We start from the raw sequence: 7,290 nt of genomic DNA on the forward strand, positions 1-7,290 counted from the left end.
AATGCTCTCATCTCCCGGTACACGATGACGGGGAGGAAATCTCTGCCGGCTACCACGCTGAGCCAAACAGAGTCCACCGTCTGCCGGCTACTACACTGCTACACTAAATGCCAGCGGAGCCAAACAAAGCGGAACTGACTGCCGGCTACCACGCTGGGTCATGTGACCAACGGAGCCAAACAGCAGAACCGCCACACACCTGCCTGATATACCACTAAACCATGAGTGGGGGTGTGTGCAGTACATGTAACTGGCGATGAGCTCAACCATAGTGGAGCCGACAATCGCACAGCATGCAATCATGATGCATGTCACTATGCATAACAAAAATTGATCAACATAACCATATCCATATATACAAAATGGGTACTGTAAAAGCGATGGTCACATACCAAAATCTATAGTACACAGGTCAGATAGAATATCAAAAACCTATGTCCTGAACATAATAAGTATGGAATATCCTGATCAGCATAGAAAAATCCATATATACATAATATGGGTACCACAGTATCAGTATGTCAAATCCACGGATCTAGGGTATACTGGTCCTCTATGGTATATCAACCTAGATCCTAAACATATCTCCCTCCATAACATATGTACCAACAATATGCACATATCAAGAATCAAGGTCTAGGTACACGAATCATATATGATATACAAATAGAGGTACACAATCCAATCATGGCATAAAACCTAAGTATCAGACAGTCTCGACACACATGGCTGAAACCAAAAGTCCAGAACCTAGTCCTAACCTCAGCAAAACATGGTATGTCACTTATTCTAGAAACTAAGATACTCATGGTAATACAGTACTCATGGCAATAAATCACATGATATAAGCACGGATGCGTCACAGGCGATAAACCTAACATGCTATGGATATCAAACAGTGACATACCACAGGCAAACATGTTCATTGCTTGTAGTTATAAAATACTATGCATATCCAATGACAATATCATAAAAGATAAGTCAAGAGGTACCCGCCTTCATACGCATGTCGTATCAACCGTCCTCAACAAGTCCAAGAGATCGCATCCAACTCAAATCCTTCACATCAATTTAATCCAAGAACACATAAACTAAGTCTATAATCCATTAGATTAGACTACACATTTATCAATGCTAACCACTCACCAGAATTGATGGCTCCACCAATGACGTATAGCTGGAATAACTCTCTGCCAGCGTAGATGAAATCATTGTCCCTCCCAAATCTGAGGACTCTACAGTTGCCTCGCGACCGAAACATCCTCCTGTCGATAACAGTGGTCAACACTAAGAGAAATTACTACCCAACCAAACCATAAACTCTAAATTAGCAATCCCACACCCAATCATCACAATACTGAGATGAGATGCACAAATCACAACTGAAATCCAGCAGTAAAATAATCTCCCTTACCACTTTAACCACTGCTAGGGCACGGTACAACAAAACGGGACCACAGGAACGACTTGAATACTCTGCTTCTGTCCACGACCCGAAGAAGAAGATCAGTGGTCGGAGAGAACTCCAATTCCAGTGACTGTCCTAGAGGAGAGCAGCAACCACCACCGGTAGTGAAGAATCAGAAGGGGAAAATGGGCTTGGTGGTGGCTGTCGGCATCGGAGTGGGGCGTCGGCTGAGGCTAGGGCAGAGGAGCGGCAGCGGCTGTGAACCCAACTAGGGCACGGTCCTCTCCTCCTTTCGCCGTCACCTAGGGCAGAGGTGCGGCGGTGCTCGGGTGGCTCGCGGCTAGGGCACAGGGCAGAAGAGGGGAATACAGCCGTGAAGACAGCTAGAACTCGCGGTGGCCGGCGGCAAAGACCTAGGGCACAGCGGCGGCTTGAGTACCGGCGAGGAAAAGTGGCGCGATCGGGAGAAGAGAGGAAGATGACCGGCACTGCTCCGTGCATCACCGGCGGCAGTGGCGATCGGCATGCAGATCAGAGGGGAAGGAAGGTAGAGGCTTCCGGTGGTCGGCGCTAGGGCTCGCTGGAGAGGCGCCGGGTGAGGTGGCTCGGGTGCGCGAGGGAGAGGCACGCACAGATTCGGGGAAAAAAAATAAAACGGAGGAATAAAGAAAATAAAAAGAAATAAAAGAAAAGGAAATGTAAATATAAACATTTCCTCGCTTAAAGGGGTAGCCTAAACAGGCTTTCCCAGACCCCGTTTTTATCCCCGTTAACTCGTCCGTACGAGCTCCGAAAAATTCCCGGAAAATTTCCAAAAATTCCGAAAAATTCCCTTATTAATATTCGCCTATTTTCGGTATTTTACATTCTCCCCCACTAATAAAAATTTGGTCCCCAAATTTTGTTATCTACCATCAGCAAATACTAACAACAAGTAACGAGTATAAATGCTGAACGGTAAATAAAATCACATATCCCAAATGAAAAATGGGGTATCGAGCTCGGATAGTATCCTCGAGCTCCCAAGTAACCTCCTCGTCCAAATGATACTGTCATCCGACTTTAACCAGTCGGATAGTCTTGTTCCGCAACTGACGCTCTTCCCGGTCTAGAATCCGTACCGGAACCTCCTCGTAGGTGACGTCAGGCTGAATAGGAACTGAGATATCTGTCAACAAATCTGTCGAGTCGGATATATACCTCCTCAGCATAGACACATGGAATACGTCGTGAACACCTGACAGGAACGATGGTAGTGTCAGACGATAAGCTACCGCTCCAATCCTCTCCAAGATCTGGAAAGGTCCAATGTATCGCGGAGCTAGCTTACCTCGGGGCCAAATCTCTTTACTCCTTTCGTGGGTGAATCTCGCAGAAATACATGATCGCCAATAGAGAACGCTAGGGGTCTGCGTCTCCGATCAACATAACACTTCTGGCGATCCTGCGCCTCTAACATTCTCCGTCTGATAATACGAACCAACTCTTCGTTCTGCTGAGCTCTATGAGGTCCCAACAACTGGGCCTCCCCAACCTCATCCCAAAGGGTGGGTGTACGATAAAACCTACCATACAACGCTTCAAGCGGTGTCATCCGGATAGCCGAAAGAAAACTGTCGTTGTAGGCGAACTCTACCAATGGCAGATGGTCCTCCCAACTGCCTCCGAAATCCAATACACACGATCTCAGCAAATTCTCTAGAGTCTGAATGGTCCGTTCTGACTGTCCATCTGTCTGCGGATGTGAAGCTGTACTGAAACAGAGCTCAGTGCCCAAGGCTTGCTGCAAACTCTGCTAGAAACGAGACGTGAACCGGGGATCTCTATCCGAAATAATAGTCAAAAGGACACCATGTAATCTGATGATCTCCCGGCAATACAGATCTGCCAATCGATCCAGGGAAATCAGTCTTCCGGATCGCTAAGAAGTGTGCGGATTTGGTTAATCGATCAACGAGTACCCAAATCGCGTCATGGCCTCGTCGTGTCCTAGGCAAACCCACCACAAAGTCCATGGTAATATGTTCCCATTTCCACTCAGGAATAGGAATCCGCTGAAATAAACCGACAGGTCTCTGGTGCTCGGCCTTCACCTGCTGACAGACAAGACATCTAGCTACAAAATCCGCGATGTCTCCCTTCATGTCGTTCCACCAATAGAAACACCTCAAATCTTGGTACATACGGTTACCGCCTGGGTGGACAGCAAATCATGAGCGATGAGCCTCCGGAAGTAACTTCTATAAGACCGGATGAGACTGAAATACACAAAATCTGTCTCGAAAGTGTATAACACCCTCCTCGTCTCGTGTGAACTCGGTCTGCTGCCCGGAAGCTATCTAGCTACAAATAAACTGCAAATACTGATCAGCAGCCTAGGGCTCTCGGATCCTCGTCCTGATCAACGACTGAGCAACCATGGTAACCAGAGTACCCTGCTCTGTCTGTCCTTACCCCTCAAGGCCCAAATCGGAGAAACCTTGAATCAAGTCTGTGACCACAACTCGGTGGCAAGCTAAAGTCCCTTTAGACTTCCGTCTAAGTACAACGACAACCACATTAGCTTTTCCCCAAATGATAGCTAATGGTACAATCAAAATCCTTCAGGAACTCCATCCATCTTCCCTGTCGGAGATTAGATTCCTTTCTAAGTGAACAAATATTTGAGACTCTTATGGTCCGTGAGAATCTCAAATGTAACACCGTATAGATAAGGCTGCCAAATCTTCAAGGCACAAAATAATGACGGCCAGCCACAAGTCATATACTGGGTAGTTCTACTCATGCTCCTACAACTGTCAAGAAGCATAAGAGACTACTCTATCGTGCTGCATCAGAACAGCGTTCAAACCCGATAGAGATGCGTCAGTACAAAGCACGAATCTGTCCTTCCTAAAAGATAAAACAAAAAAAAAAAATCGGAGCCGACACTAGTCTCCGCTTCAGCTCCTGAAAGCTGGTCTTGTAATCCTCAAACCACGTGAACTTCACGCCTTTCCTGGTCAGGCGTGTAAGTAACATAACAATCCGTGAGAAACCCTCAACGTATCTCCGGAAATATAGAGCCAAACAAAGGAAGTTGCGAACCTCTTCTATAAACTCCATCTACTCCCCACAGTAACAACCTCGATCTCCTGTGGAACCACGGTATACTCCTACTGGTGACCGTGTGTCTCAAACATCTCACAGAAGACAACCAAATCAGCACTACTGATAATCACATATACATGTTCTCGTCGAAACATCTTTAGATCTATGCAAAGGTAGTGTACGTGACTCACCTCAGATCCATAATAAATCACAACATCGTCAACAAAGACAATGGAAACCGATCCAAACATCCTCGAACTGTTGGATCGAGACCGCGCTAGAGGGGGGGGTGAATAGCGCTCGTGGCTGTTTCTTTTTTAAATCGGAAAACTATCGGAGTTTAAAAACACGCAGCGGAATAAAGAACAAACACACACAGAGAGACACGAGAGATTTTACTTCGTTCGGAGCCTAAGGCGACTCCTACTCGAAGGCCCGCGATCCTTGATCGCTTTCCGTGGGCAACAACTATAAGCTCGTAAAATGTACAATAAGATATTACAATTGAAAGAACTAAAACAAATTATACCGACAACAATAAAGTAGCAGAATCTGAAGCTCCGGGTTGTCGGGGACTTGTAACAGCACTTCTGGGCGTTTCTAGAGCAGCTTGTAGCGTAAGGATTGCTTGGAGTTCGTTGTAGAGAGCTGCTGGTCGAAACCCCTTATAAAGGGTGTTCAAGGCGCCTTCTACTGTTCACCAAGGCGCCTTGAACAGCTGAGTCAGCCGCGGAGATCAGCACAGACTTGGTCGAACTTCATCCAGTTCAAGGCGCCTTCAGCCTACCCAAGGCGCCTTCAACCTTCGACCCAAGGCGCCTTGAACTTCATCTAAGGCGCCTCCAACCTTCTGCGCTGGCTTTTCCTGGTTCGCACCCGAGGCGCCTCCAAGCTCCATGGAGGCGCCTTGGACACTGTTCATCCGAGTTGTAACTTGCTCCTTTGTTCCTGCAAAATGTGTTAGTCCCAAACACATACCCTGCAAAACAAAGTTAGCACAGAAACATAATGAATGATAAAAGTTTTGACAGCATTCGAACTGTCCGGGTCTGACTTCAGGTTTCCAACCGGAAACCCTAGGTCGACCCGACGCCTATTGTTCCCTCTACGGGGAACGCGTCCTCACCTACTCCACTCAGGAGATTTACCTGTTGCCAGTGCGATCCTCCAGATCGACTGGACTTTTGCTCAGCACTCGACGCTTCCGGACTTTCTGCTGGACATTCGCTTCCCGGCTAGTCTAGACTTTCACCTGGTTCGCGACACCAGGACTTTCCACCTAGGGTTACTACCCCCTAGGACTTTTGACTGAAGCTATCGACCTGCCAAGACTTTCCGCATAGGGTTACCACCCCCTAGGGTTTTCACCTGCCTAACCGCAGCTAGGACTTTTGCCTAAGTATCACTTAGGACTTTCCTGCAAGCTCCATGAACTTTGTTAGATAACACCACCACTTAACTTTGATCCCTTTGCAATAATCAAAACTCAGGTTCGATCATCTGGTGCTCACTGCACCAACACGAACTACCAGAATCATCGAGTCCCTGAAAACATCTAAGGCACTATAAGCCTATATGGCAAAAACTAATACACATGACATCCGTATCACAGACATCCCTATCCATAAGATCTCTGATAATAAGTCGGAAATCTAATCACCAACAACATAAATCACCAAGGAAAAGATCCTCTAGTGTGAGAGCAACGCTCCATCACACGAAATACCACAAATGTGGGAGCAACGCTCTACCACAAGAAATCCTCCATATGTGGGAGCAACACTCCACCACAATAATCCGAAAATGTATCTGCAATAGATATGGGAGCAATGCTCCGCTATAAGCAATCCGCAATAGGTGGGAGTAACGCTCCACCACAGACAATCCATAACATGTGTGGGAGCAACGCTCCACCACCAACAATACATAAGTGTCCAAGGCACCTAACTATCTAGCTAGAGACTGCCCGAGATCTCTCTACCACAGATCACTGTGGTTAGCCTAGGATATCACAATCCAGTAATCAAATCAAATCCATAGTCAACTATATCATCATCCTAGTGGGTCGGTCACCCACTAATAGGAGAATTAGTTGACAGGGTAATACAACTAATGTCATAATATAGACATTTAACATTCTACATTCAACATAGGTAGAATCATCATGATGCTACCAATCATAGACCTGACACACGTGCACACACAACATAGGTATGATCAACATAATTCTTCAATTATTATACATCAAACACACACACAACTCAGATACCAAACTAAGCACAAACAACCCAAAGATCAGCATCTCCATAAATAGGGTATGATGGTCCTCTACTAATCAGTCCAACAAAACTAAATCGGCCATCTACCAACTGATCAAGAATAAATAAAGCCTCTACAAGCATCTAAGGTAAATCAACCCACGACTACCCCAAGTCAATATGTGTAAATCAGTTTTCTATTGACCGATCTAACCAGAGTAGAATAATCATCTACCGACGAAAACTAACTAAAGTATATCGGTATTCTACTGGCTAGTCAACATGAATATGAAGGTACTATCTACTACACACTAATAATAACAAAGACTGGTATGTGCCTCCATCTCCTAACCAATTAGTAGTAACAGAAGCTAATACTACTAATGGTATGATATGAAAAATCAGCAGAGACTATATTCCTTAATCTCTATTAAGGTCGATCAAGATCAGTGGCTATCCCATCACATATAATATGTGCTACCACAACCAGACAAATACTAATAAAGAATGCTAATACAGATGATAAACTGTAAT

General features: G+C 45.6%; 1 long non-coding RNA gene across 1 annotated transcript; it reads right to left on the reverse strand.

Annotated features, from left to right (window-relative positions):
- Positions 1-1,039: 1,039 nt before the first annotated feature.
- Positions 1,040-1,473, reverse strand: LOC121990051. The gene is made up of 3 exons (XR_006114425.1): positions 1,415-1,473; positions 1,147-1,265; positions 1,040-1,059 (listed from the first exon to the last, which is right to left on the reverse strand). It is a non-coding gene; the product is annotated as an uncharacterized LOC121990051 (long non-coding RNA).
- Positions 1,474-7,290: the final 5,817 nt, after the last annotated feature.

Source organism: Zingiber officinale, chromosome 6B, assembly GCF_018446385.1.
Source record: "Zingiber officinale cultivar Zhangliang chromosome 6B, Zo_v1.1, whole genome shotgun sequence".
In the NCBI taxonomy this organism is placed as follows: domain Eukaryota; kingdom Viridiplantae; phylum Streptophyta; class Magnoliopsida; order Zingiberales; family Zingiberaceae; genus Zingiber; species Zingiber officinale.